Source organism: Bubalus kerabau, chromosome 17 (assembly GCF_029407905.1).
Source record: "Bubalus kerabau isolate K-KA32 ecotype Philippines breed swamp buffalo chromosome 17, PCC_UOA_SB_1v2, whole genome shotgun sequence".
In the NCBI taxonomy this organism is placed as follows: domain Eukaryota; kingdom Metazoa; phylum Chordata; class Mammalia; order Artiodactyla; family Bovidae; genus Bubalus; species Bubalus kerabau.
In genome coordinates this window covers 53942200-53969711 of record NC_073640.1, presented here as the reverse complement: position 1 = coordinate 53969711, position 27512 = coordinate 53942200, and the positions used below count along the sequence as shown (strand labels likewise).

Below are 27512 nucleotides of genomic sequence, written 5' to 3'. Positions count from 1 at the left end.
CTAGTGGTGGAGGGGTTTGAGGAGTCTTATATTGTTCAAGGAGCAGAGCTTGATCAACTCGAGGACGCTCTTCTGTTGGGTCTGTGATAAGGTCTCAGGGAGCAGCAGCATCACCCTTGTGCTTCCAGCCGGTCTCAGGTCTTCCTGCTTGTGGGCGGCATCGTGCACTTCTTCCATCTGGCAGAGGTTTCAGATTCTGTAAAAGGGGTCAAAGGTCCTGGCTCCGAATATTATCGATAGCCCTTGAGACAGAACTGACAGTCCATGAGTTTGTTTAATAGCTACGATATTATTGTTTTGACTTCTTTGACAGTTTCCTTTCTTTCTGCATTGTCTCACTGCTATGATTAAAGACATTCTTGACTAAAGTTGTTGTTCATAGATGAAAGGCAGGTGCACATGGGTGGGGATCTACGAAGGCCTCATAAGTTCCTTCTTGGCTACAATTCCAAGGCGAGTCAACCTATCTGATTTGAGGAAAGGACACAAGAGCTGGAAATAATATCAAGTTCCAAGCTTTGTTAGCATCAACAGTTTGTGTTAAGGAAATATTATTTCTCTCTTTGATCACCTTGTCATAGCCGCTGGACAAACATTTGAAAAATATGAAAGCATATTACAATGAGAATAATGATTAATGTACAATGAGAATAATGATTAATGATTTGCGATATTTTTCCAAAGAGTCCTCCTATTTTAGAGGGCAACAAGCAAGATGAGTTTTCGAGGGTTTCCATCTGATAAATATGCGGTGTCCCAGTGGTCCTTGCTGTGAGGCTAGAGCTGGAATTGTCTCGCTCACAATTAGTGTTGCAACTAGAGAAAGCCCGCACTAGCAATGAAGAGCCTGTGCCCTACGTCAAAGACCAGCCTCCAAGAATGCTAAATAAGTAAATCATAAAACTATATGTACAAAAAAGAGTCTCAGACTGAATTCCAGAAGACAAGGAACCAACACCATTCTAACCTCAGGAAGTCCAGGCCCAAATCCTGCCATTTGATTTTGCTTGTGGATTTCTCTCTTCTAAAGGGCCCCAAAATATGAAGATTATTGCAAATGTCAGGAGACAGTCATTTTTATTTACCTGATAAGGCTGCTCAGAGTTAAGCATCTCTAAGTTCTGGAGAAACCAAGTGAGAGAAAAGTAACATATTTCCGTTTTACTCACAGAGTGCATTTATTCAATTGCTGTCAATCATTGTAGCTTGAGGGGAAGGGGTGGGCTTTATCTAGAAAGCCAACAGATCAATAATATTTCAGAGCAAAAAAACCCCATAAACTTTAAAACTATATTTACAAGTTGACTCAGTATTTCATCTTTTGTTAAACACTTTTATAATACTGGTAGGCTTTTTTAATTGGGATTTTAAAATATCTTATCCAGTTAGTTGCCTGGTATAATGTGAAATTGATCAGACATCAGTGCTCATCAAAATGGTCTCTCCTATGAATCTTCTTGGAGATGAAGACCTTTTGCAAAACCATCAGAGTACAATAACTATGTGTGACTGACTTAAAGACTGAAAGATATAGTGACACAACTGAGCACAATGTAATGGGTTAAGAAACTTGGTTACAATAACCAGAATTATGACTTGGTAGCAGAACTTGGTATGCCCTGGTATGTCCTAATTATGACATTGGGACCTACCAGGTTTGTAAGAATTCCATAATTTTTTTTTAGCAAATCTCTGTTAATAATATCCATCCCAGTATAATCTGAGAAGGCTTCTCATTCACTTGATAATGTTCCCCCTGGTGTTTAACATACCAGTGATGCTAATCTAATATTCCCCTCTGAGATGCCTTACAGTTCCTCTGGAACACTCAGAGTTAGCTAGAGAAAGAGACTTACCATCTGTTCTCCAAGGCAGCTCATATTCCAGGAAAATTGTGTTCTGTTAACAGAGAGAGAAAACCAAATTCCCGAATTGTTGCAGCTTACTATTAATAATAAAAGTCATATACTTTATTAACTTATATTTAGTTTAATCAATCCTGAAATGTACACAATTCTTGCTAAAGTCACATCATGAGAAACGCTGGGTGGGAAGAAGCAGAAGCTGGAATCAAGATTGCCAGGAGAAATATCAATAACCTCAGATATGCAGATGACACCACCCTTATGGCAGAAAGTGAAGAGGAACTCAAAAGCCTCTTGATGAAAGTGAAAAAGGAGAGTGAAAAACTGGCTTAAAGCTCAACATTTAGAAAACTAAGATCATGGCATCTGGTCCCATCACTTCATGGGAAATAGATGGGGAAACAATGGAAACAGTGTCAGACTTTATTTTTTTGGGCTCCAAAATCACTGCAGATGGTGATTGCAGCCATGAAATTTAAAGACGCTTACACCTTGGAAGGAAAGTTATGACCAATATAGATAGCATATTAAAAAGCAGAGACATTACTTTGCCAACAAAGGTCCATCTAGTCAAGGCTATGGTTTTTCCAGTCGTCATGTATGTATGTGAAAGTTGGACTGTGAAGAAAGCTGAGTACTAAAGAATTGACGCTTTTGAACTGTGGTGTTGGAGAAGAGTCTTGAGAGTCCCTTGGACTGCAAGGAGATCCAACCAGTCCATCCTAAAGGAGACCAGTCCTTGTGTTCATTGGAAGGACTGATGCTGAGGCTGAAATTCCCATTTATTTTTAGTAGATGTTAAATCATATCACATTAGGAAAATCTCTTAAAACTAAAGATCAAGAAATAGGCAATTTAATTTTTTTTATCAAGAGTATATTTTATAACATATAAGACATGCATATCTTAGGGTACAATTTTTCTTTATGTTGTACGACATATGTACTTAATAAATTCAAAAATATTTAGTGTTTTTTCATAAAAGGAAAAGGTAAGTAAACATAGATTTGTTCAGAATTCAATGTTTCACTGTTTTATCTAAAATTGATTTAAATTTTCAATGAATTCTCATCATTGAATTTAACAAAACTCTAATGGTTTAAATTCCTGCGCATCCAAAAAACAAAGTATAATTCTTTTAAAGAGCTTGCCTAAAAGCTTCTATACTATTTATTTCAGTTATTTATGAAATTAACAGTGTGAGTGAAATTTCTTGCTGACAAATTTGCCACAGGTATGACCTAGTGACTAGCAGTAGAACTAAGTACAGTGAAAGAATGTTGGTGTCTCATGTCTCCAGTAATCAGACAGTTAACAAGCTAAACTGATGTCAGTGCCAGAGACTTAATTCTGAACATTTCCCAGATTTTGTGACTCAGAAATACTCCATTTGTAAGCGCTTATTGTACTTTTAGTCAATAGAATAGAGCTCGTTTAGAAGTTAATCTCAGGAATATTTTCTAAAGACAAAGACACACACAGAGACATACACACGAGCAGAGATCTGTTTCATCATTTTACATTTCATGAATCAGGCACTGCAATTAAACTTGTCAGTTGATTAAAAACAGAGAGAACCGTCAAATGTTCACACTTGAGGTCAAAGGCTTCTTTTTCTTTCCTCCTTCCACCCGTCTCCCGGCTCGGTTTCAGTTCTTCTAAATAAGCCAAGGCTGAAATGCAGGCAATGTGGGCTGTGTTTGGATTAATACTTAGGTACATGGTGAGGCTTAACATCAACTTTTCTCCTAAGAATATCTTTGTTCTCTTAGGGTGACTGTTCTAGAAAACTAAAGTGTGTTATGAAGCCACTCACTCCAACTGCACATGCAAAAAGAACCACTTCTGAAATTTCAAAAGAGTTTCATCACAACCATTTTCTCCAAAGTCTAAAGAATATTGTGACTACATGGTGTTAAACTATTTTGTCCTTACTGATAGGTTTAAACGTGTAGGTCATTTTGCACCAGTCATCCAAAATGTGTCCTAGGAGGTTATCAGAGGAAATCAAAGGAGCATTTCCCATTTTTGATCAGACACCCATGAGCGAAATTCAAACCAGATCTCATTAGCTGATGGAAATCTTATATGAGGGGGAAGACACCAGAAAGCATAAAGCTCAGAGCGGGTGTTTCCAGTTCCTGCCAAGTCCATGACTGAGTCCTTAGACCTCACAGGTGGGATATCCAACATGAAAACTAACTGGACAGGCACTCAATGTTCCCCAGATGGAAACAAATGTTCCTCAGATGGACATGTTGAAGGAGCCTCGGATACACAGTGGGGGACTCACCCAGATGCTGGCCAAGATGTATCGATGTCCCAGATGTTGTCTTTCTCCTTCCTCAAAATAATTCCTTGGAGCAGCAAAATTCAAGCTGGTGTGGGCTGGAGGAAAACAGGAACATCCTTGAGGCGAAGGTGGCCTCCCCACCCTCTAGGGCGGCCCTTCCTCTTCCTTCCTCTACCACTTTGGTGTCCCCACTGCCCGCTTGGTGGACCGAGTATGACTGGAGCTCAGCCTCCTTGAAACGGGTCCTCAGGGATCAGGCCTCTGAAGGAATCTTCCCAGCGTTCCAACCTTCTGGAAAGAGGCTGCATGGAGGAAAAATCTAGAGAGTGTGATGGAGCCAGAGGACACCCAGGGGGTCACCCCTAAGCCAACCCCACACGGGACTCCAAATTTGTTACCCAAATTCAGCCTCTGCACACCAAGGCAGAGTGAAGTCTGTACGAAAGAAGTTTGGGTGAAGTAGAAAGAAAGCTTTACTGCTTTGCTAGGAAAAATGGGCCACATTGGCCTAGTGCCCCCAAGACCGTGAGTGCCAGCCTGGAGCGGGTATGTGGAGTCTTTAGTGTTTATGGAGCCATGGCTGGTGTTGAGGCAGTGGGGAGGCCGCAGCATCAACCTTCTTGTTCCAGCCAGTCTGGGGTCTACCTGCTGTGGGCAGCAGTTCACTTGTTCAGCCTGGTGGGGTTTTGGTAACTGCAAAATAGCTGACACATAAGGCACAGAATATTATCAAGAGACCTTGAGGAAGAAAAGTCCTTGACTTTGTTTGATGGCTCCAGTATTATTATTTTGTCTTGTTTGACATTTTCCCCTTCAGGATTTTCTCACTGCTCTGATGAAATTTATTCTTTGTTTTCTCCCATCCTCAGCAGAAGGCATGAGGGATCTTTGTTCCCCGACCTGGATGCTACCTTCAGCCCATGAATTTGACTGGTGGAGTCTTAGCCACCAGACCACCAGGGAAGCCCCTAAATGGATTATTTGGTGAAAGATTTTCTATAGACAAAAGGCTGGTGGAGGACTTAACTGGGGGTTTCTTCTGGGAAAGCCTCAGTGGGTCCTGCTTGGTTACAATCTGGCCCTTCCCTGGTCTGCCCCTGCCTGGCGTCTCAGCCCTCCAGGAGAAGGAAGTCGGCACAGAAACAGGCAGGAGGCCACATGAGAGTTCAGAAGCCATTTATTTCCTTAGGGTGAAGTCTATATGTTGTCAGGGTGGCTGAGCGGTAAAGAATATGACTGCAATGCAGGACATTCCGGGGACTTGAGTCTGGTCTCTGGATGGGTAAGATCCCCTGGAGTAGGAAATGGCAGGCCACTACAGTATTTTTGCCTGGGAAACCCCATGGACATAGGAGCCTGGGGGGCCACAGTCCAAAGGGTCACAAAGAACCACTGAACAGGCACACAGGCAGGAAGGTAACATTTGTGCATTGCTGGTAACAGCAAAAATTCAGTTTCTGTATTTTGTCCTGGTTCCTGCAGTGGAGGAACCAATACAGGAAGGCAAGCTGGTAATCTTTGTCTCCTGAACACAGTTATCATCATGTTAGTGATGTCTCTCCAGGTTCAAATCAGTCTTGTTGGTTAGGCAGGCAGAGTTGGGATGTGTAAATCATAAGCGAACTGAAATCTTGGTCATAAACATCGCACACTGATAAGTCCTCTAACACAATAGTGCATTTTCTTAAGACTTGACAAGAGCTGCTCCTCCCCTCTGCTCTGATCCTATTCAGTCCCTTGAAGACTGGCGTCTGGGTCCTGTGCGCTCCCAGCTCCTCTCAAGACGACCAGGGCCCCTCTGCTCACATTAGGAACCAGCCTCCGAGCACCCGGGTCTGTGCCACAGTGCTACCTCTGCTCCCCAGAGTCTCTCAGGGCTCCCTTCCAGAATGTGCCCTCTGAAAACCTCCCCAAGCCCTTGACCCCAGGGGGGCTCAGATGCCTTGGCGCTCGCTCCTCCAGATCTGGCCCTTCCTCTGCCCTGTGCCTGGCCGGAGCCTCAGCCCAGCAGGGGAAGGAGGTCAGCACCCAACCGGGCAGGAGACTGATCTCGGCCTGCAGTGACTCGAAGCAGGGTTTCAGCTCTGGCCAGAGACTGAGGTCGGGCTGTGGGAGGGAGAGCACTGGATCCTAAGCACTAGACCACCAGGGTGAATGGCTGGTGACAGACCCTGACTCATTATCTATGTAGAGGTGAATCCCCACCTAGAGATGTAAAATGGTGAAGCAAGCAAAGTGTTTATTAGGAGGGAAAGGGTGCTTGTGGGTAGACACACCAGAGGCCTCAAGAGAGTGGGGGAGTCGGGCCTCATGGTAGTTAGGATCACTTTTATGGGGCATTTCTTCTGGATTTCCTTTAGCCAATCATCTTGCTTTTCCTGGCTCTGAGTCCCTTTTTGGTACACCTCAGGGTCCCCCTGGGCTTGTCAGGTGACTCAGTGGTAAAGAACTCACCTGCCAATTCAAGAGACATGGCTTCGATCCCTGGCTTGGAAAGATCTCCTGGTGGAGATAAGGGCAACCAACTCCAGGATTCTTGCCTAGCACATCTCATGGAGCCTGATGGGTCACAATCCATGGGGTCACAAAAGATTCAGACACAACTTAGTGGTTACACAACAGCAGTAAGATTCAATCTAGTCATTGAAATGAAGAAGAGTTACATGTAACAAGAAAGATACATGTAGGGCTTCCCTGGTGTTTCAGTGGTTAAGGGTCCACCTGCCAATGCAGGGGACATGGGTTCCATCCCTGGTCCAGGTAGATTTCACGTGCCATGGGGCACTTAAGCCCGTGCTCCACACCTACTGAAGCCTGCCTGCCTAGAGCCCATGCTCCACAACAAGAGAAGCCACCACAACAAGAAGCGTGCGTCCTCCAACTAGAGAGTAGCCTCCACTCACAGCAGAGAGAAAGCACACACACAGCAACCAAACAAGTAAAATAAAACCGGGAAAACATATTGCAATAACAGGAAATGACGTGAGGAATGTTCATTTGTGGTTAGACCACTCGGGTGAGAATCTGGGCTGGAGATGGAGTAAACACACCTGCTGGAGAAGTTTTCAACTTTCAGGCATGGTGGTCCTGTTGAAGAAACTGAAAACACTACAGGGCACAAGTGTGATCTGCCTTGTAAATCCTTCCTGGGGCCCTCCTTTCCAAGGAAGATTTCTGAGCTGATCCACTCCAGAACCACAGACAGCTCCCACTTCTGCCCTGCCTTTTCCCAGGTGGTTCATCAGGAGCTCAGCAAGCAGAGGAGGGCTGTTGACTGCCTAGACAATATGATAGGCAGGATGGGAAAGAGTAGACTGAGACTAGGGGAGGCATCAACATGGACCCCAGGAGGGCATACTGTGGGCAGGGATTGGAGACAGAGACTAGGAAGCTGCAGGTGAGAAAGGGTACACTGAGGACATGGGAAGGGACACCATCCTCATCAGAGACAAGCCCTTTCTCCCCAGAATCTACCCAGAGGGAATCAGCCACAGCTCTGAATAGCAGGGAGCCTCATGAGCACAGAGGTCATCTGGAACCTCCTGGATTCTAGGTTCTATGTGCCCAGATTTAAATGAGCCCAATGTCAGTGCCTGCAGCCCTGCTCTTCAGAGACTATTCATCTTCCCCAAGGCTGAATCATTTACATATACTTTAAATTCACTGGCTCAGATGATAGAGAATCTGCCTGAAATGCAATCCCTGGGTCAGGGAGAAGGGAATGGCAACCCACTCCAGTATTCTTGCCTGGAGAATTCCATGGACAGAGGACCCTGGGGGGCTACAGTCCATGGGGTTGCCAAGAGTTGGACACAACTGAAGCGGCTCTCGCTGCACTAAATGCTCTGAAAGTTGTAGGGGTTGTAACTTCAGAGCACCCGACCCTGGAGAGAATAGCTGTCATCAGCGTTGATTGCAAGCTTGGCCCCCGCCACATCCACTCACTCATTCTTGACCAGTAAGAGCCCCTGATGTTTGCTTTGCCTCGTGCTTTTACAAATAAAAGCCCAGACATCAGAGCCACATCATATCCAGGTGTGATCCTGTCTTAATGAATAGTATGTATGAGGAGTTTTGTGTGTCCAAGTGTTTGCAGAAATATTTTGGATAAAAAGACATCTGGGGATTCCCAGTGGACTAAGTGGTTAAGCATCTGGCTGGCAATGCAGGTAAGTACATATGAAAAGTTAAAGTGTTAGTTGCTCACTTGTGTCCAACTCTCTGCAACCTCACGGACTGTAGCCCTCCAGGCTCCTTTGTCCATGGAATTCTCCAGGGAAGAACACTGGAGTGGGTGGCCATCCCCTTCTCCAGGGATCTTCCCAACCCAGAGGTGGAACCCCATCTACTGCATTACAGGCAGAATCTTTACCATCTGAGCCACCAGGGAAGCGCATCTACATATAAAATAGAAGAATATAATGTTGCACTTTAACTGATGCCTGGCCTAAATTTCCAGTCATACTAGCCATTGTTTTAAAATATCCCTTATGGGCAGAGACACTGTAACATATATTAAAATTAAACCAATTTTCTTGTGATTGTGAATTGGTTTCATAAAACAGCATCCTAGGGACTGCTCCCCCACCCCCTAGTTAAAACAGTTAATGTGCTCCAAAGTAAATGAAAACATAGTCTTAAAAGATGAAAATTTTGTAAAACCCTTATTACTAAAGGGGTGATTATCCCCATTTCTCCATTTGACACCCGAACCTTGCCTGGCCTAAGATTTGGGGGGAAATTTAGGGCATTCCATACTGGATGACTACTAATAATACTGCAGCTTCATCGATTAGAGCCCCCAGACCCAACATCCAATATTGTCAAAACCACTAATTCTGTTCAATCAACAACTGGCACATATTTTGTTCTGTTCAGTGCGTATGTCAACAGTCTCATCTAAGATAGCCTGCACTCCCAAAGGGACACAATTCCCCCTTTCCAGGCTTCCCACAGGTACCCCAAGGGCTCAGCATCTCCATTGCATACCCTCTGGGCAGACAATGTCTTAGCCGCATCCCCCTTTCTCCAGGAGCACAGGTATTGAAACAGGAGCAGAACCCTATGGTCCTTGCCCCCCATGCCCCACCATGTGCCTGCCTTTCTTCTATCTGAGGCAAACTTTAGTCAAAGAATGATTGCAATCAAAGAAGTGAGAGATGGGAAAGCAAAGGAAAAGAGTCAAAGGAGACTGATAATAATGTAGTCATTAAGCATAGTTGAGGATATTTAGCTGTTTCTGAAGGGCTATAAACAATATTCTGAGCCATATCCTGTGAGCCACCTTATAGATACCAAAGCACCAAGTGGAGATGTGATTTACATGATGGCTAGACTGCACCCAGGCCATAAGCTGCCACTGTTTTCCTTGGGAATGCAATTTATGTTGAAAAATTGTTACATGTTAGGAGGGACAGTCAATATACAAAGTACTCAATAGCAAGTAGATATTTTTAACCTTGGTTAATCAGACAACAAGTCTTAACAAATTTTCTTTTTTCGTATTTTCTATAGAAAATATAGCAGCTGACTGTGCTGTTTCTGCATATAGCGACCCCCTCACACTTCTGCCTGGAAAAGCTCTTGCCCCACTGGTTGCCAGGAAGGGTTTGGGTGGGGGAGCGGTCAGTTGGCCTTTGGACAGGTGTCCACCATCCTCCCCTCAGCCTGCCGGCGTCTGAAATAAAGCCAACTTTCCTTCTTTCCACCAACCTGGCCGGTCTACTTGTTTGAGAGCAGAGCAGCCTGACCCACCACACTTCTTTGGGCAGCAGTGTGAGGTTTCAGGATGACATCCGCCTTCAAGGAGATGCAGTGGAAGCCCGTTTCATGTGCTAAGGACACAGACATCTCATACCTTCTAGTCCTTTCCTGGGGTTCTGAGGCAACACAGTGCTCATGTACACATCTTCCTTCCAAATTAGAGTCAACAGACAGTCCCATCAGTGCCCTCAGAGACTCCTGCACTCAAGAAGCTTCGGGAACTGTATCTCCCACCATCTGGAGTCTCTGCACGGCTTCTGATGGCCACAACGTGCCCAAGGATTCGGGTGCAATGACACTACCCCTAGCAAGCTTTCTCAGCCCTCTCAAGACACAAGTACCTCCATATTTGATTCTCACACACACATAGCCCATATTCCCATGGTCCTGGTCCCCGGCTTCTCAGAGACCACCTCCAGAGCTCCAAACACACTTGGGTTATTCAAAAAGGGATATGCAGCAGCTGGCTTGGCCCCACCCCACTCCCCACTTCCTGGAGCCCTTTTGTCTGAAAACCAGCAGATCTCAGCTGTGGTTTGGCACGCCCCCTCAAACTTCCACAGTGCTTTAAAACCTGCACCCTGCGCGGTGCCTCTCCTCACTAGAAGAGCCGTGAACGACTTCAGCTTCTGTCTGTAGTGACCCTGGCCTCTCTGCAGAGACGCTCAGGCACCCCTACGAATTAAGTCGCAGCCACCGCCTGACCGAAAGCAAGGCGATATTCATTATGTTTTGCGAGAGAGCCAGAACGACTTCTTTTATGCAAGACCTCCTCCTGTGCTTTCTAAAGCACCTTGTGTGGACTTATCTCGAGGGTAAGATGATGCTCTTTCTGCCAAATGAATCACCCTATCAAGATGTGTTTAAGGAATTTATTGAACTGATTTGTCTGCATGTAATTAAACCTATTTTGAGCTTTTTAACAGGAAAGATTGCTGGTGCTACAAGAAACTGGTTTCTCATTTACATTGCACCCAAGATGTCGTATTGCTTTAAGACACAATGTGATGAAGCAATACGGACAAATCCGGTTTAAACGACATTTGAAACGACTTGGCAACGATTTGGTGAAGAATACTTGACGTCCTTGTCACATTTAAGGAAGACGATCAGCTGAACTATGAACGAGAATTGAAAGGATTTGAAAATGGCATGACTTCTACACCTGTTTTGTTTGTGTGTTTCCCGCTATAGATGCCCAATCCAGTTTATACTGACAAATTTAGTTACATGTTAGGAGGGACAGCCCCTATACAAACATACTCAATAGCAAGTAGATATTTTTACCCTAAATTTTTACCCTTAATTCTTTCCCAGTATTTTCTTAGAAAATACTCCATTTGTAAATTCGAATTTGGCTGGCCATTTTGAGAGTCTTTTGGCTCCACATTTTGAACATTTGCATTTTCTTGTGTTGGTAGAGCCTTGGAGCTTCTCCTCTCTCTTTTTTTTGCTTCTCAAATTCTTGTTTCTTTGCAGCACGCATAGCTTGCTCATATTCTTCCTGTGCCTTTTGATTTGATGTTTGATTTTGCTTTGCAATGTTTCATAGAGTATATTTTCATGCTGCAGCATCCTTCTGGCAGAAGCCGTTCAGTGCTACAATGTCCTTCAGACAAAGCAAGGTCAGGGGTACCTTGGTTTTCTGGCAAAGACTGCTCACCTTGTTCTAACAAGGATTGGTCAGCTTTTCTCAGCTGCTTGCTGAATCTTTCCTCTCTAGCTAAGTAGAGATGGTTCCAGTGATCAGGGTGTTAGGGCAAGCGCACTGAATGAAACTGCCCACCCTGGCCAGGCACCATAGTAACCATTTGCACGAGTTGTTTTACGACAGGAGCTTCTGGCAAGGAACACGGAACTACTAAGCCTCCACCAACCGGAAGAGTTTGGGAGACGTCCAAAGGAGACACCACATGTCCGGCCACCTCCCAGAATCCTTCTCTCTGGCATCCATCTGGCCTGAAGAAGGTGTGCACCACCAGGAAGGGCTCTGAGTCAGAATGATTGGCTAAAGACAACCCGGAAACTAATCCCATCACCATAACACCGGAGACCACAAGCCATGTGACAGAGCTGTTCTCCTGGGTTCCATTACCCTATGGCTCTCCACCCAGGTGCCCTTTCCCAAGAAAAATCTCTTGCTTTGTCAGCACGTGTCTCCTCTGACAATTCATTTCTGAGTGTTAGACAAGAGCCCAGGTTCGGGCCCTGGAAGGGGTCCCCCCTCCTGCGACAAGGGTACCAATCTGTACACTGGGATTTTCCTGAGCTCATCTGACATGCTAGCAAAGTAATGCTCAAAATTCTCCAAGCCAGGCTTCAGCAATACGTGAACCATGAACTTCCAGATGCTCAAGCTGGTTTTAGAAAAGGCAGAGGAACCAGAGATCAAAGTGCCAACATCTGCTGGATCATCAAACAAGCAAGAGTTCCAGAAAAACATCGATTTCTGCTTTACTGACTATGCCAAAGCCTTTGACTGTGTGGATCACAATAAACTGTGGAAAATTCTGAAAGAGATGGGAATACCAGACCACCCGACCTGCCTCTTGAGAAATCTGTATGCAGGTCAGGAAGCAACAGTTAGAACTGGACATGGAACAACAGACTGGTTCCAAATGGGAAAAGGAGTTCGTCAAGGCTGTATATTGTCACCCTGCTTATTTAACTTCTATGCAGAGTACATCATGAGAAATGCTGGGCTGGAAGAAACACAAGCTGGAATCAAGATTGCTGGGAGAACTATCAATAACCTCAGATATGCAGATGACACCACCCTTATGGCAGAAAGTGAAGAGGAACTCAAAAGCCTCTTGATGAAAGTGAAAGTGGAGAGTGAAAAAGATGGCTTAAAGCTCAACATTCAGAAAATGAAGATCATGGCATCCGGTCCCATCACTTCATGGGAAATAGATGGGGAAACAGTGGAAACAGTGTCAGACTTTATTTTGGGGGGCTCCAAAATCACTGCAGATGGTGACTGCAGCCATGAAATTAAAAGACGCCTACTCCTTGGAAGGAAAGTTATGACCAACCTAGATAGCATATTCAAAAGCAGAGACATTACTTTGTCAACTAAGGTCCATCTAGTCAAGGCTATGGTTTTTCCAGTGGTCATGTATGGATGTGAGAGTTGGACTGTGAAGAAGGCTGAGCACTGAAAGATTGATGCTTTTGAACTGTGGTGTTGGAGAAGATTCTTGAGAGTCCCTTGGCCTGCAAGGAGATCCAACCAGTCCATTCTGAAGGAGATCAGCCCTGAGATTTCTTTGGAAGGAATGATGCTAAAGCTGAAACTCCAGTAGTTTGGCCACCTCATGCGAAGAGTTGACTCATTGGAAAAGACTCTGTTGCTGGGTGGGATTGGGGGCAGGAGGAGAAGGGGATGATAGAGGATGAGATGGCTGGATGGCATCACTGACTCGATGGACATGAGTCTGAGTGAACTCTGGGAGTTGGTGATGGACAGGGAGGCCTGGCGAGCTGCGATTCATGGGGTCGCAAAGAGTCGGACACGACTGAGTGACTGAACTGAACTGAACTGAGCCTTCTTTTCCCTCCAGAGCAGTATCTTGGAAGCTTGCTGAATCTTTAGTTTTCTTTGAAATGGGAAGCCTCGTCCCTCGCGAATGCTCCCCGTGAAGGGCTGCAGATGGTTATTACATCGCCACGTTCTCCGCTTCACATTCTTATTTCTGAATGCCACTGATGAGACTCCTTCTTCTCGCATCCCAAAACACCCTGTCCACACCCCACTCCCCCAACCCGTGGTGCCCTCCATCTACAACTTAAAAAAAAAAAATTGAAAGCTGATACCCGAGTAAAATAAAGATATAAGTAAATGCAGTGCAGTGGATGGTCTGTTTCTTTGGTGTGATTTGCCTGATGTCCAGCCCAGGGCCTCTCCCGTGGACCCTAGAGTGGGAGCGGGTCTCCAGCAGGAGAAAGTGCAGGGGTGGGGGTAGGAGTCGACAGGAGGCCCCTGTGGGGGGTGGAGGCCAGGGGGATGGGGTGCAGATGTGGTTCAGAGAAACGGGAAGGGGAGTGGAGGTCCACAGGCTCAAATTGTGGACTTGAGACCAGACAGGTTTTGAGAAAATCCTGCCTCAGTAGCCGAATATGCAGAGAGGCTGCGGTGGCACTGGATGGTTTGAGAAGGCAATTTCTGACGTCAAATCACATCCCAATCAGGATGTATACCAATGGAGCCCAGAGGAGAAACTGGAGCCTAGAAGATAAAGTGCGCGCATGAAAAGGGTGCACAGAAACCTTCCAATGGCTTCCTGATGTGAACGTTTTGTCCGTGGGACAAAAAGACCCAGATCTGGCCTTTCTTAATACATTGTTATGGCTTTCTGAATATTATAATATTATATTAGTATAATATAATGATATTATAGTAATTAAGTGTTAATATAAATTATAATTTATATAATCTATATTTTAAAATTTTACATGAATTTTTAAATTTATATATAAATTTTATTTTTATTATGATTGAATTAATATAGTATTAATGATAATACATAAGATATATTCTATTACTATAATATAGTATTTAAATATATATTATATTTAATGTTTAATTATATTATATATTATAATATATAATATACAGGAAGGCAAGCTGGTAATCTTTGTCTCCTGAACTGTTACCATCATGTTAGTGATGTCTCTCCAGGTTCAAATCAGTCTTGTTGGTTAGGCAGGCAGAGTTGGGATGTGTAAATCATAAGTGGACTGAAATCTTGGTCATAAACATCCCACACTGATAAGTCCTCTAACACAATAATGCATTTTCTTAAGACTTCACAAGAGCTACTCCTCCCCTCTGCTGTGACCCTATTGGGTCCCTTGAAGACTGGCGTCTGGGTCCTTTGTGCCCCCAGCTTTTCTCAAGACCACCAGGGCCACTCTGCTCAGATTAGGAACCAGCCTCCAAGCTCCCAGGTCTGTGCCACAGCACTACCCCTGCTCCCCACACTGAGCCCCTCAGGGCTCCCCTCCAGAATGTGCCCCTGAAAACCTCCCCAAGCCCTCTACCCCAGGGGGGCTCAGATCCCTTGGCCCTCGCGCCTCCAGATCTGGCCCTTCCCCTGCCTGTGCCTGGCCAGAGCTTCAGCTCAGCAGGGGAAGGAGGTCAGCACCCAACCAGGCAGGAGACTGATCTCGGCCTGCAGTGACTTGAAGCAGGGTTTCAGCCCTGGCCAGAGACTGAGGTCGGGCTGTGGGAGGGAGAGCACTGGATCCTAACCACTAGACCACCAGGGTGAATGGCTGGTGACAAACCCTGACTCATTATCTATGTAGAGGTGAATCCCCACCTAGAGGTGGAAAATGGTGAAGCAAGCAAGTGTATATCAAGAGGGAAAGGGTGCTTGTGGGTAGACACGCCAGAGGGCTCAGAGAGTGGGGGAGTCGGGCCTCATGGTAGTTAGGATCACTTTTAAGGGGCATTTCTTCTGGATTTCCTTTAGCCAATCATCTTGCTTTGCCTGGCTCTGAGTCCCTTTTTGGTACACCTCACGGTCCCCCTGGGCTTGTCAGGTGGCTCAGTGGTAAAGAACCTGCCTGCCAATTCAAGAGACACGGGCTCGATCCCTGGCTTGGAAAGATCTCCTGGTGGAGATAAGGGCAACCCACTCCAGGATTCTTGCCTAGCAAACCTCATGGAGCCTGATGGGTTACAATCCATGGGGTCACAAAAGATTCAGACACAACTTAGTGGTTACACAACAGCAGTAGGATTCAATCTAGTCATTGAAATGAAGAAGAGTTACAAGTAACAAGAAAGATACATGTAGGGCTTCCCTGGTGTTCCAGTGGTTAAGGGTCCACCTGCCAATGCAGGGGACATGGGTTCCATCCGTGGTCCAGGAAGGTTTCACGTGCCTTGGGGCATTTAAGCCCGTGCTCCACTGCCGGGAGCCGGCGAGAGACATTCCACTCGTGACAAAGGTCATGAGGAAGGGGGCTCGGCATATGCAAAGGCGGGATCGAGCCTCGGGAGTGCCCCCGGATATTCTCGAGCATCTACCCCCCAAAAAACCAGAGTCTGCCTACTTTATTGCTTTGTGCTCTCACCTCTGACTTTACTGGGGGCTGTCCCCCACCACCATCTCACTCTCTCTGTCAAAGAGTTAACTTACAGCTCCAATTAATAAAGTTCCTGGGCAATTAGGAGTGTTTAAATCCAAACCCCTCAGATGGCTCTCTAACTCGCCTGACAAGTTTACCCGGACACCTACAGCTATGCATACGATTGTTTACAGTCTCCCAGCCTCCAGAGGCACGGGAAGCTTAAGATATTCAAATAGCTTAGAGCCTCTCAGAGAATTAGAAACTGTCAGAATAAAACTAGTAAAAGATTTCATTGATGAGCCAATGTTTGTTGCCAAGTTTTCACATCCCCTGAATTGTATCCTTGAATGTGCATTAATTAATATAGTTGGTATGTAGAAAAAATAAGTAGTGGCCTGGTGTTAGTAACTTTAGACCCTTAAGGTAGTAAATTCTTTCCTTTGTAAACCCATTACACATCCACCCTATAGGAACGTAATCTTATCTTCGGAAGATGGCGCCAAACCTTAAAATAATTACTCTTAGAGAAAATAAGTCTTTGTTGATAAGTCCTTGTCAAGAGTCATAAAATGTTAATAGGCCTCTGGCCAGAAGATGATGTAAATCACCTAAACCATTTGTATACGATAAATCTGCAGGAAAGAAACCCTGGTTTTTGATAAGCATCAAAGACTGCTGACTTTGCATCCCCTATTATCCTCTATGTGTAACTTAGGGTATAAAAGCCCCTGTTGAAAATAAAGCTATGGGCCTTGCTCACCAACGCTTGGTCTCCCCATGTCATTCTTCCCTTTAACTTCCAGCTGAGTGTCCATCTGGAGCGTGGATATCCTCTGCGACCATTTATTTGCCTGGGCTTCTAAGACCCACTCGAGAAGGTGTCTAAGGTGGGGCACCTTCCGCTATTCGAGAGGGCACCTGCGGCCTCCGTGGTCAGAGCTAACCTGGTGTCACGGGTTATATTGATTTTCCGCGTAAACCAAGCCACTCAGCTTCTTTTCTCCACTGAATTTTCCTACTGAGCTATCCTCATTCTATTCCTCTTTATTATCTCTAATTAACATTTGAATAGGTCGCCTAGCCGTCTCTCCTTCGAATACCCTGGATCAGCAGGGGCTGGACACCGGCAGGTGGCGCCCGAGACAGGCTATTCCAAGGTAAGCTCCCTGTAATTAGGGTCATCAGCCCTATTGCTCCCCTGTTCTCGGAACAACTGGGTCATCAGCTCTCTTGTTCCCCCACGGAGCAGTTTGGGTCATCAGCCCTACTGCTCCCCCCTCGGAACAGTTTGGGTCACCAGCCCACTGTTCCTCCCCCGGGACAATCTGGGTCATCAGCCCTATTGTTCTTCCAGTGTTCGGGACGGCTAGGACCCCACTCAAGGGTGCCGCGGACCCCCCTGTAGGACAGACAGGGCGAGAGGAGTGGGAAGTGTTGAAAGTGTTAAAGTGTTAGACTTAGAGAGAGAAAACAGTTTCTGAAGTTAAAAGGCCAAAGAAAAGCCTGATCTTTTGATAGCTAAAAGCAAAATCTTTTACTATACTTAATTTTCTGACATGGGTAACACTGAATCAAATGAAAGACAGCTCTTTATAGGAGTAATCTTACAGTTATTAAATAAAAGAGGAATCAAAGTTAAAAAATCTGCCATTCAATCATTTTTTTCATTTGTACAAGAGCACTGTCCCTGGTTCCCAGACGAAGGCTCTGTTAACTTAGATGTCTGGGAAAAAGTAGGAAAACAGCTAAAAACTTACCATGCCGAACATGGCTCAGAAAATGTTCCTAATGACGCTTTTTCCTTATGGAACATCATTAGAGATGTCTTAGACCCTGCCCCCGATTCAGAAAAAGTACATCTTAAAGGGGATAGTGAAGAAAATGCTGTGGCTAAACCTGCCCCTGAATCTAAAAAAGTAACCTTTAAAGAGGAAAATGAGGTCGAAACTGTAGTTAAACCTCAGGAAAATGAGAAAAATGAAGACCCACCTGACTATCGGCAACTAAGAAAAATGTTAGCAGCCATGACTACTCAGGAACAATTTAAAGTTATGGATGAGAAACAAGATCAGCCTTCCCCAAAAGAAAAAGAGAATTTAGGCGAGATAATAGCTAAATATCACTCTGATGGAGATCAGCATCTCTTAAACAATGATGCCCCAAAAGGCCTAAGAGAAACTTCCCCTGTCAGGCCATCGGCTCCAAAGAGCTTAAGGGAAACGTCTCCCATCAGGCCATATGCCCCTAGGGATTTCCAAGAGACCTTCCCAGTTAATCCATATGTAACCTCTGGATACCAAACAGTTCAAAGAGCTCCAGAGTACAGAGCAGAGAATGTGGAACCTATGCCATTGCCACCTCCTCCCATACCTCCTCCCATACCATCTCCCATACCACCTCCCATACCAAGCCGTACAGGTCCTATTAAACCTGCATTATTGCTGCCACCTCCCTATCGAAGTGGGAAAATTCCAAAATCGATCCCACGGAGACGGGCCTTTTCTGCCCCTGGTGAGAAATTCGATCCCCAACTTCAGGCTTGTTTCCCTTTAATTTTTGACAATGATGAAAGAGAACAAAAGGCTATCGACTGGGAGCCTGTTTCTTTTCAATTGGTAAAAGAACTTAAAAATGCATGTATTTCATATGGGCCTAAAGCCCCATATACGATGCAGCTAGTAGAAAATTTAGCAGGCCAATGCTTAACACCTCGAGAATGGAAATCAATTGCTAGGGCCTGCCTGTCCGGAGGACATTTTATACTTTGGAAATCTGAATATGATGATCTCGCTCGTATATATGCTTTTTCTAACCAAAATGGAGACTTTAAACATATCACTGAAGCTATATTACTTGGACAGACCGACTACCCCTCGTATGACGAACAGATGAAATTAGATAGGACTGCTATACAACAGGTGGCTGATTGTGCCTTTACTGCCTGGCGCTCATTGCCTGATGGTAAGGCATCAGGTGCCGCTCTATCTGATATTAAACAAAAGTCAGAAGAGCCATTTGAAGACTTTGTCTCACGACTTTCAGAAGCTGTCCAGAGAATAATTTCTGATTCTGAGGCAGCTAAACTGTTAACAAAACACTTGGCCTTTGAAAATGCTAATTCTACCTGCCAGGCTATACTGCATCCTGTTAGAAGAAGTGGATCTTTAATTGATTATATGAAACAGTGTGCAGATGTAGGACCGTCAATGCCACAGGGTGCTGCGATAGCTGCAGTGATAAAAGGAAATACTTATCAGCAGGCAGTCCAATCTTTTTTTACTAACAAAAATAAGCCATCACAAGATGATCCCAATAACCAAGGCAGGAATGCATTCCCTGGAACCTGTTTTTCCTGTGGCCAGAAGGGACGCACTTTTCATGACTGCCCTCAAAGAACACCCGGTTCTTATCTGCCTAATCCAGCCCAACAGTCTGTGTCTGCTCTGCAAAACCCTGCTCCCCTGCCCATTAATCCTAGGTATCTTTGCCCTCGCTGCCAGAGAGGATATCACTGGGCAAGGGACTGTAGGTCAAGATTTCATAGAAACGGAGCCTTTTTAGGCCCCAACCAGCAGTCGGGAAACGGGTTGAGGGGCCAGCCCCAGGCCCCGACAACGATTGGGGCAGCCTCACTGAACCCATTCATTCCCTTCGTCCCGTCGCAGAGCTCATCAGAGCAACCCCAGGCAGCGCAGGACTGGACCTCAGTTCCACCACCTCAACAATATTAACACCAGATAGCCCCACTGTAAAAATCCCTACAGGAGTTAAAGGCCCGTTACCAACAGGCCTGGTAGGAATTATACTAGGCAGAAGTTCCTTAGCTATACAAGGTCTTACAATTATTCCCGGAGTAATTGACTCAGATTACACAGGAGAAATTCAGATAATGATTTCACCCCCGACTAAAACTTTTCAAATACATCAGGGACAGAGAATAGCCCAACTTTTACTTTTGCCGTATTATAATGCAATTGGGCAAACAGCCACCCAAAATGAAAGACAGGACAAAGGATTTGGGTCTAGTGACATGGTTTTTTGGGTAACAGAAATTACTAAAAAGCGTCCTATGAAATCTATTCTTGTCAGTGGCAAGTCTATTGAAGGGTTATTAGACACAGGAGCAGATGTTTCCTGTATTTCTGGGAAAGATTGGCCCAATTCCTGGCCCACACATACTACTGCAAATAACATAGTGGGCATCGGGAGAGCTCCTACAGTAGCTCAAAGTGCAAAAATTTTAGACTGGCAATTTGATGATACCCGTGGAACATTCCAACCGTATGTGATTCCTTCCCTGCCCTTCTCACTGTGGGGGAGAGATGTGCTGTCTCAAATGGGCATGTTACTTTTTAGCCCTGATGATAAAGTAACTTTTCAAATGCTACAAACGGGCTATGACCCTTCAAAAGGATTAGGTAAACAACAGACAGGAATAATTGAGCCAATTTGCCCGGCTCCTCGAAAGTTCCGTACTGGATTAGGGTATCCAAATTTTTGATGGAGGCCATTGTTTTTGCTGCCGACCCCATTACATGGAAATCTCAAGACCCGGTGTGGGTAGAACAATGGCCTCTGACTAAAGAAAAACTTCTGGCAGCCAAAGCGTTAATTTTTGAACAACTAGAATTGGGACATATCGAGCCCTCCAATAGCCCCTGGAATACTCCTATTTTTGTTATTAAGAAAAAATCTGGCAAGTGGCGACTTTTACAAGATTTAAGAGCTATTAATGCCACTATGGAAGACATGGGAGCCTTACAACCTGGGCTTCCTTCCCCAGTAGCCATCCCAGAAGGATATAATATTATTGTAATTGATTTACAAGACTGTTTTTTCACCATCCCCTTGAATGTTGAGGATAAAAAGCGATTTGCCTTTAGTTTACCAGCAGAAAATTTTAAACAGCCTCATTTAAGGTTTCAATGGAAAGTGTTGCCCCAGGGAATGAAAAATAGCCCTACTTTATGTCAAAAATTTGTTAATGCAGCTATAGAAAATATTAGGGCTAAATATGAACAACTGTATATGATTCACTATATGGATGATATTTTAATAGCTCACCCTGATAGAGCTCATTTGCAAACTGTCCTTCAAGATTTGACCCAGGCATTAACAGACAGAGGCTTAAAAATTGCCCCAGAAAAAATTCAAGTCAATCCGCCCATAACTTACTTAGGACGGGTTATCAATTCAGAAACTGTGACTCATGCCCCATTAAAATTGAGAAAAGATCACCTTGTTACTTTAAATGATTATCAAAAACTTTTAGGCGACATTAATTGGATCAGACCTTATTTAAAATTAACCACTGCTGAATTAAAGCCTCTTTTTAACATTTTACGCGGGGATCCTGATCCAACTTCTAAGAGACAATTAACTGTTGAGGCTCAGGAGGCCTTAGAAAAGGTGGAAGCAGCTTTATCTGATAGCTATGTTAAAAGAGTTAATTTGCAAACAAATGGGCAATTCCTCTGCCTAGCTACTCCAACAGCACCTACGGGAGTTTTATGGCAAAACGGCCCCCTAGAATGGGTCCATCTCCCCGCCCAGGCTAAAAAAGTAGTGGCCTCTTATCCAGGACTGATAGCTACGTTGATATTGAAAGGGAGAAAACGTAGCATTGAATTGTTTGGTAAAGAACCAGCAGAAATTGTAATTCCATATAATAAAGAACAACTTGATGTTCTTCTAATGTTTGATGAGGATTGGCAGATTGCTATAGGAAATTATTTTGGTCAAATTCTGCATCATTTACCTTCACATGTTTTGCTAAATTTTATGTCTAAACACCCGGTTATTTTCCCTGTTAGATGTAAATACTCTCCCATCTCTGATGCTCAAATGGTTTTTACTGACGGGTCTGCTAATGGCACAGCTTCTATAGTTACAAAAGATCAGCGTAAAGTTTTACATACGCAGGAAACTTCGGCCCAGAGAGCTGAACTCAGAGCTGTTATAGAGGCTTTTGTTATGTTTGCAGAGGAGGAATTTAACCTTTACTCTGATTCTCAGTATGTGGTCAGGCTGTTTCCACACATTGAGACTGCGGTCCTGCCTGAGAACAAAACTGCAATATTTCACTTGTTAACTAAACTGCAGCAGCAAATTTGGAAACGAAGCCGAGCATATTTTATTGGCCACATTCGGGCTCATTCTGGATTGCCTGGACCTTTAAATGCCTTAAATGACCTGGCAGATTCACTAACTAAGGTCACAGTGGCTTCTGCTTTTGAAGAAGCCCGAGCTTCTCATTCACTCCACCATCAAAATGCTACTGCACTAAGATATCAATTTCAGATTCCTCAAGAATCTGCTCGGGAGATTGTTCGTTCCTGTTCTCATTGTCCCACTACCGTAAATAGTTTACCTATGGGAGTTAACCCTCGCGGTCTTAAACCTAATGCGCTCTGGCAGATGGATGTAACTCACATCTCTTCATTTGCAAAATTGTCTTTTGTTCATGTAACAGTAGATACCTTTTCTCATGTTATTATTGCAACTGCTCGCACAGGGGAAGCAGTTAAAGATGTAATACAACATCTTTTTACTTGTTTCTCATATATGGGTCTGCCAAAAGCCTTGAAAACTGATAATGCTCCTGCTTACACATCTAAGTCTTTTCAAGAATTTTGCCTAAAGTTTCAAATTAAACATAACACAGGCATCCCTTATAATCCACAAGGACAAGCCATTGTGGAAAGAGCACATCAAACGTTAAAAACCCAAATTCAAAAACTAAAAGAAGGGGAGTTTAAATATAGTTCTCCCCATCACCTCTTGCAACATGCTCTTTTTGTAATAAATATTTTAAATACTGATTCAGCTGGAATGACTGCAATGCTTCGCCATTGGTGCCCGGAGCAACTGAATGCAAAACCATTAGTTAGACGGAAGGACCTCCTTTCCGGACAATGGAAAGGTCCCGACCCATTGTTAACCGGCGGTCGAGGATATGCTTGTATTTTTCCACAGGACGCAGATTCTCCAATTTGGGTTCCAGATAGATTAATTCGCCATGTCTCAGCCTCTCGGATACCGGGTTTCACGGCCGCCGCGACCCCGAAAGAGGAAAGGGCCTCCTCTGCCTTCGCTCCCCACGCCAGCACGGGAAACACCACTGACATCGGAGCAACTGACATCAGGGATCCCGGATGAGCAGGGAACGGATCCACCCACCAAACAGATGTCTCAACTTCACATACAGGATATCGCTCCCCCCGATCCTTTGTCTCACAAGAGGGGGTCAGGCCGCCTGACTCAGGCGACCCGGAATGCCTCCATACCTACTTGGGGACAAATAAAAACACTCTGCCATCAGGCAGGGGGAATAACCTCTTTGCAGGTCTCTCCAACCTCCCCTGAGAAGATGTTTATTGCTATGCTTGCCTTATTATCTTGCCAGGTAAGCGCCTCCTCCCCTGCTCCTGAAAAGTATTGGGCCTACTTCCCAGATCCTCCAACCTTTCAAGTTGTTACCTGGAACAATGACCCCCTACGGGTCCACACAAACCAGCCTAAGTTACTGGGAGGGTCATATGCTTCTTATACCACAGACGAATATCCTATTAATTTCAACTTTACCTTCAGGGGATTAGCAGACGACCTTCCTGTTTGCTTTAACTTTCCCAGTGATATAGAAAGCTTTATTATTCCCCCTAAAGAAGGATGTGTCGGAGCCTCTAAAAAGGCAGTTCTGACTCATTCTCCAGCCTCAGGTATTGAACATAGAGGGCGTCTAGCGCTTTGGGTCTTACAGGCTCGTATGCCCGGGGCCCTTGATCCCCACGAATTTATATTCCATAGACCCCCTCCTGGATATCCAAGTTGTTATAATACTGAGCCTTCAGATGCCGTATGGAACACCATAGATGATCGTACAGGGTATCCAATTTGGAAATCTTGTACTTATCGTTTAAGAGCTGATTATAGAATACCGGGAAGAGGGAATTACATGATTCAAGACTGGAGTAACTCAGACCTAGGTAGGAGCCCATTGCCCCTTGATGACTTTCCCAGCAGATTTTATAATTGGAAGAAAGATTTGATTTCCTGGCCATTAAACATTACTAGATGGCATAATAATCGATTTGTGTCACCCATATTGTCTTATACTACTAAGAACAGAACTTCTTGGCAGCCAGAAATCTGGAGGGCCCTTGCTGCCACTGCTCCCATTTCCTTATTCCGTCCAAATAGCAATTCTACTTATTCTGTTTTAGCTTGTGTACCCTCACCTTATGTTTTTCTCTTTACTAATGACTCCAAAAGATTAAATGTACACATGAATTATTCAGGTGGACCTAATATAGTAACTTGTGAACAATGTATGCTTTCATCTTGTTTGACCCCCCAATATAATGTTTGTTCTTTTGTTGTGTTGAAACGCCCACCCTATCTCATGATACCTGTATCTGTGCATTCTTATTGGTATGATAATTACGGTTTGGCTGTATTACAACAACTGCAGGATTTAATGCGAACACGACGGTTTGTGGGCTTACTTATCTTGGGAATAGCAGCTTTGATAAGTGCAATCACTTCTGTTACTGTGGCAGCAATATCATTGACTCAACAAGTACATACTGCTCAATATGTTGATTCTATGTCCAAAAATGTTTCTTTAGCATTGGCAACACAGGAAGCTATAGACAGGAAATTAGAAATGAGGGTAGACGCCCTAGAGGAAGCAGTAATACATATTGGGACTGAATTGCAGGCTTTAAAGGTGAAAATGGCATTGTCCTGTCATGCTGACTATCGGTGGATATGTGTAACACCCCTGAAAGTAAATGAGACAGATTTTGAATGGGAAAAGATTAAAAACCATATTTCAGGTATCTGGAACAGCTCTGACATTGGTCTAGACTTAGGGAAACTTCACAATCAAATAGCAACCATGGAACACTCCCGATTAGATTTTACTGCCGCTGGAACAGCAAATGATTTCTTCCATACTTTCTCTAACTACATTTCAGGAAAAAATATGCTGTCTACCTTCCTTAGCTATGCTACGGTGGCTGTTTTAATTCTGCTTCTCATAATCATTCTTCCTTGTATTGTCAGGATTCTTCGGCAGAGCATTCAGAGGCTCGCGACTGAGCTACATCTGGCTGTTTTAAGAAATAAAAAAGGGGGAGATGCCGGGAGCCGGCGAGAGACATTCCACTCATGACAAAGGTCATGAGGAAGGGGGCTCGGCATATGCAAAGGCGGGATCGAGCCTCGGGAGTGCCCCCGGATATTCTCGAGCATCTACCCCCAAAAAAACCAGAGTCTGCCTACTTTATTGCTTTGTGCTCTCACCTCTGACTTTACTGGGGGCTGTCCCCCACCACCATCTCACTCTCTCTGTCAAAGAGTTAACTTACAGCTCCAATTAATAAAGTTCCTGGGCAATTAGGAGTGTTTAAATCCAAACCCCTCAGATGGCTCTCTAACTCGCCTGACAAGTTTACCCGGACACCTACAGCTATGCATACGATTGTTTACAGTCTCCCAGCCTCCAGAGGCATGGGAAGCTTAAGATATTCAAATAGCTTAGAGCCTCTCAGAGAATTAGAAACTGTCAGAATAAAACTAGTAAAAGATTTCATTGATGAGCCAATGTTTGTTGCCAAGTTTTCACATCCCCTGAATTGTATCCTTGAATGTGCATTAATTAATATAGTTGGTATGTAGAAAAAATAAGTAGTGGCCTGGTGTTAGTAACTTTAGACCCTTAAGGTAGTAAATTCTTTCCTTTGTAAACCCATTACACATCCACCCTATAGGAACGTAATCTTATCTTCGGAAGATGGCGCCAAACCTTAAAATAATTACTCTTAGAGAAAATAAGTCTTTGTTGATAAGTCCTTGTCAAGAGTCATAAAATGTTAATAGGCCTCTGGCCAGAAGATGATGTAAATCACCTAAACCATTTGTATACGATAAATCTGCAGGAAAGAAACCCTGGTTTTTGATAAGCATCAAAGACTGCTGGCTTTGCATCCCCTATTATCCTCTATGTGTAACTTAGGGTATAAAAGCCCCTGTTGAAAATAAAGCTATGGGCCTTGCTCACCAACGCTTGGTCTCCCCATGTCATTCTTCCCTTTAACTTCCAGCTGAGTGTCCATCTGGAGCGTGGATATCCTCTGCGACCATTTATTTGCCTGGGCTTCTAAGACCCACTCGAGAAGGTGTCTAAGGTGGGGCACCTTCCGCTATTCGAGAGGGCGCCTGCGGCCTCCGTGGTCAGAGTTAACCTGGTGTCACGGGTTATATTGATTTTCCGCGTAAACCAAGCCACTCAGCTTCTTTTCTCCACTGAATTTTCCTACTGAGCTATCCTCATTCTATTCCTCTTTATTATCTCTAATTAACATTTGAATAGGTCGCCTAGCCGTCTGTCCTTCAAATACCCTGGATCAGCCGGGGCTGGACCCCGGCACTCCACAACTACTGAAGCCTGCCTGCCTAGAGCCCATGCTCCACAATAAGAGAAGCCACCACAACAAGAAGCGTGCGTCCTCCAACTAGAGAGTAGCCTCCACTCACAGCAGAGAGAAAGCCCTCACACAGCAACAAAGACCTACTGCACCAAAAAAATAAATAAATAAATAAATAAAATAAAACCGGGAAAACATATTGCAATAACAGGAAATGATGTGAGGAATGTTCATTTGTGGTTAGACCACTCGGGTGAGAATCTGGGCTGCAGATGGAGTAAACACACCTGCTGGAGAAATTTTGAACTTTTAGGCATGGTGGTCCTGTTGAAGAAACCAAAAACACTACAGAGCACAAGTGTGATCTGCCTTGTAAATCCTTCCTGGGGCCCTCCTTTCCTAGGAAGATTTCTGAGCTGATCCACTCCAGCACCACAGACAGCTCCCACTTCTGCCCTGCCTTTTCCCAGGTGGTTCATCAGGAGCTCAGCAAGCAGAGAAGGGCTGTCGACGGCCTAGACAATATGATAGGTGGGATAGGAAAGAGTAGGCTGAGACTAGGGGAGGCTTCAACATGGACCCCAGGAGGGCATACTGTGGGCAGGGATTGGAGACAGAGACTAGGAAGCTGTAGGTGAGAAAGGGGATGCTGAGGATATGAGTGTGGGCAGCTGCGACCAGCGCACTTAGCATGACCTGTGCACTTAGCACAGCTGAGAGGAGCTACCCCATGTCCGAGGTCAGGGGCAGAAGCCAGGAGGACCCCATGCCCGAGGGGCAGCGGCCAAGAGGAGCTACCCCAGGTCCGAGGTCAGGGGCAGTGGCCAGGAGGAGCTACCCCACGACCGAGGCCATGGGCGGTGGCCAGGTGGACAAACCCCATGCCTGAGGCCAGGGGCGGCAGCCGGGTGGAGCAACCCCATGTCCAAGGAGTGGTGGTTGCCCAGGCGCAGGAGGGCCTAGAGGAACTATTCCATGTTCAAGGTCAGGACGGGCACCGGTGAGGAGATACCACTATTCCAAGGTAAGGAGGAGCGGCTGCGCTTTGCTGGAGCAGCTGTGAAGAGATACCCCACGTCC

At 44.8% G+C, this 27512-nt stretch overlaps 1 pseudogene; it reads right to left on the bottom strand.

Moving 5' to 3' along the window:
* LOC129630663 (thyroid transcription factor 1-associated protein 26-like) lies at positions 1 to 23129 on the bottom strand (annotated as a pseudogene).
* Between the last annotated feature and the right edge of the window lie 4383 nt (positions 23130 to 27512).